The sequence below is a fragment of the Sinocyclocheilus rhinocerous genome, unplaced genomic scaffold (assembly GCF_001515625.1).
Source record: "Sinocyclocheilus rhinocerous isolate Xijiao unplaced genomic scaffold, SAMN03320098_v1.1 scaffold315, whole genome shotgun sequence".
Lineage (NCBI taxonomy): Eukaryota > Metazoa > Chordata > Actinopteri > Cypriniformes > Cyprinidae > Sinocyclocheilus > Sinocyclocheilus rhinocerous.
The window spans coordinates 1,086,665-1,090,328 of record NW_015630423.1 but is presented as its reverse complement, the minus strand read 5'-3'; the positions used below and the strand labels follow the sequence as shown (position 1 = coordinate 1,090,328).

The 3,664-nt window shown below is 34.0% G+C and overlaps 1 pseudogene; it reads left to right on the top strand.

The window, feature by feature from the left end:
* Positions 1 to 1,255: 1,255 nt before the first annotated feature.
* Positions 1,256 to 3,664, top strand: part of LOC107740398 (cysteinyl leukotriene receptor 2-like) — an 8,729-nt pseudogene continuing 6,320 nt past the window's right edge.

The following is a 3,664-nucleotide window of genomic DNA, read 5'->3' as shown; positions in this document are numbered from 1 at the left end:
TGGCATATTGTAATGCTGGGTTGTGTTGAGCAAGCGAGCTGTTGGCATTTAGAGAGCACTGAGGGCAGGCATCAAGGGAGCAAACTAGTGAAACGTTGCATGTGCAAAAGAGAAGGTCCGCACACATCCAAAAACGTATTTTAAATGCTAAATTTAAATTTAAATGTTTTAGTTTTGAAGTGTTGTTGTATGCATTTGTCATTTTTATTTAATTTCTTTTATTTTCTTAAATGTGTATATATATAGTATTTATAGAGTTTTAGCTTTTAGTTTTAATTACTTGTTCTTATTTGTAAGTCGCTTTGGATAAAAGCGTCTGCTAAATGACTAAAAGTAAAAAATAAAATAAAATAAAGTATATAGTGTGACAACATGCACATCAAGCAACTGTGAACAGTATCTTTTTTCCTGGGAAATAGCAGTTGTTTGTTTTATTGTAGCCAAGACTTTGTGTCTACAGTATAAAGAAAAGGACTTTAATAAACTCTGAGAAATACTTACTGGAGTAAAAAAAAATATGACATCTATCCCTATAATGCCTATCAACTGATACCATATGGTACCACCACAGTAAATTTCTGTAAGGAATATATAAATGAATCCCAGTGCCTAGGTCATATTTCATACCAAATTTGCAAGAAATGAAAATATCAGTAACATGCATTTATAAAACAGATTGAAGTTCCATGTCATGCTGACGTCAAAGACAAAAAAAAAATAAATAAATAAAAATAATGACAATTATACCCATTTACCCTTTAAAATAAAATATGTGTTATATATTTTCTTAGAAATTACAACTGTACATTTCTAAGGCCTGGCATAAACAAATTTTGAAGGTGTGGTGCCACCCCTGGGAAATTATATCCATTACCCAGTTACTAGAGTTGAGTTTTATGTTTGGTGTCATTAATTCTAAATGCATTAAATGTATTTATAAAACCTCCTCATTAAATCCTTACTCAGCATGTGATGACTGGAAACACACTTCATTTTGGGAATGTCATGCATCAACAACAAGGAAATCTCAAGAGTAGAGCAGACCCAAACTGAGTTTACCTTGGATCAGACAATGTATACTTCTACATGTGGTTTTCAAATAATTTGATCCAACTTATTATTAGGTTTTAGTTTATATAATATAATATGGATATGGTTGTATGAATATACCGCTTCGGATACCTCCGGCAGAAGATCAGAGATGATTGGGTGTGTCTGTGGTCTGAGAAATTGAGTCATTTCTCCAGAGCAGCAGTTGTGTAGAGTCATGTCTTTATACGGCTTCCTCTCACCACTCTTACTGTTGCACAGGATTTAGGTTACATTTGTGGGGACTGGACTATTTTGGACTTTGTGGATTTAGGTTTTTGGCTGCCTCTTCACAAGTAAGTGCATTAAATTTTTTTAGTTGAAGAAAATAGACATTGTTTCAATGGACTATTGATAGTGAGGTACTGTATATATAATTTTACCATGCACCCTAAAAAATAAAGGTTCAAAAGGGGGGTTTTCATAATGATGCTTAAAATTATAATTTTTTTTCTTAGTGTGAAGAACATTTTAATCGTCTAAAGAATCCCTTTTCCACTATAAAAACCTAAAAGTTCTTCATGGAACCATCAAGGCCAATAAAGAACCTTTGTTTTTAATAGTGCACATATTATTATAATTTATTGTAATGATAATGGTGTTTAAAATATATCTTTGTAGATAGTGCAGATTGTATTAATGCTTCAGTTCCTACAAATGTAAGATAATATGGATTTATCTCTTTCCAGAGACAAACAGACCAGTCCAATTATTATTTTTTTTTTAATATTTCCTATGGGTCTTTGCTCAACAACATGTATGTTCAAATGTTGTGTTTTGTGTTTTAATGCAGCATTTAGATGAATTAAACAGACTGTTATCAATTACAGCAGCAGCTGCAACTGAATAATAAAATAGACCATGTATGTATGTCCAACAGTGGACACAAATGATATGCAAATGATACATTCAAATGTATTCTTTAATGAAAATGACAATTTTTAACATTTTGGAATAAAATGATTGATTCCTTTGTCTTTCTTAGGTTAATTCCATAACTAGCAATTTATATATCCTAAATACACATATTTTTCATACACTTTTCTTTATAATTTGACTAAATTACAGCTTAATTGGAAATTATGCACATACAAAATATTTTGTCCTGAAGTGACACATAGCATGATTTTTTCTTCACGTTTTCTTCACACATCACAACAAGCTCTTCACTGACAGTGTTGCGAACTTAACCAAGTACCAAGTAAAACCTTTATTAAGGACTAAATTATTGCTTGTAATTTGAAATAATGCCACACCTGAGGGAAAGTTTTTGAGAAACTATAATGTAAATCATCTTCACACATAGTAAATATTGAAATGTTTATTTGTTTGCATGATTATTTCACTCTTCACTGTTTAGACAATTCATAATGTATCCTGGATTTTCACAGTGTCACACTGGAAGAAAAAAAATCTGAAGAAAAATGTAAAACTTAAAAACTTTTTTTTAGAGTGCAGGCTTGAAACAAGGTTAAAACAATAAAATTTGTACAAGAGAAAGGCATTAAAAACATGCAAAAAAAATCTTTAAAGTTAAAAGTGAAAAAGTTTGCAAGGCAGTTTTAATGTGAAGGAGTACCGCGAAATTAATATTTTCTAAAGATTTGATAGATTAATTTGTTACTTCATCAGAACAGATCTGAGGAAATGTATCATTACTTCACTTACTCACCAATTGGTCCTCTGCAGTGAATGGGTGCCGTCAGAATGAGAGTCCAAACACCTGGTCCACAAGTGATCACAATAATCTACAAGTGATCGACACGACTCCAGTCCATCAATTAATGTCTTGTTAAGCAAAAAAGCTATGTGATTGTACAAAACAAATCCATCATTAAGGCATTTTAACTTCAAACCATTACTTCCAGTTATCAATAAAACTGCTTTCTCCAGTGAAAAATCATCTCATCTGAATTAGGGGAGAGAAATATGCAGAGATCAAGAACCGTCCAAAACAGTTCTAAACAAATAAGTTGGTGGATTTCGATGTGAGAGGTCAACAGAGGAAGGAATTTTTGACTGGATGAAGAGATATTATGGATTATTCACTTGTTATTTTGGCCAGAAGCAACAGTTTCAAGTTCAAATCATCCTAATGATAGATTTGATAAACATGCAGCTTTTCACTTTACAAGATGTTAAAGGTAGGGTAGGAGATTTGAAAAGGCTAGCAATAGCAAGCTAGCTTTGAAAGCATAAGATCCCACCCTCCCCGCAAATCACTCTCCAAAGCCATGCCTCCTCCAAAACGCATAAACAAGCACAGGCAGACCAGCGACACGATGAGAGACGGCGTTGGTGGAGGGTTGAATGCAACTGTGATGAGTGGGGGCGGGGCCGAGAGCCGTGGGAACGGAGCGAGGCCGGTGGAGTAATTGATAATGAGCGACACCTTCACCGGTCTCGAGTCTCTCGGAGGAGCTCCGGAAGGATAAAAGGGAGGAGTGATGACAGTGTCGGACGAGAGAGGACCAGGCCTGGATTTTATTTTGTGTTTTGTGTGCGGCAGTCATCCGCGAGGGGCTGCCGCTTTACTTTCACTTTGTGTTTGTTTATTTTATTAAAATCTTCTTTA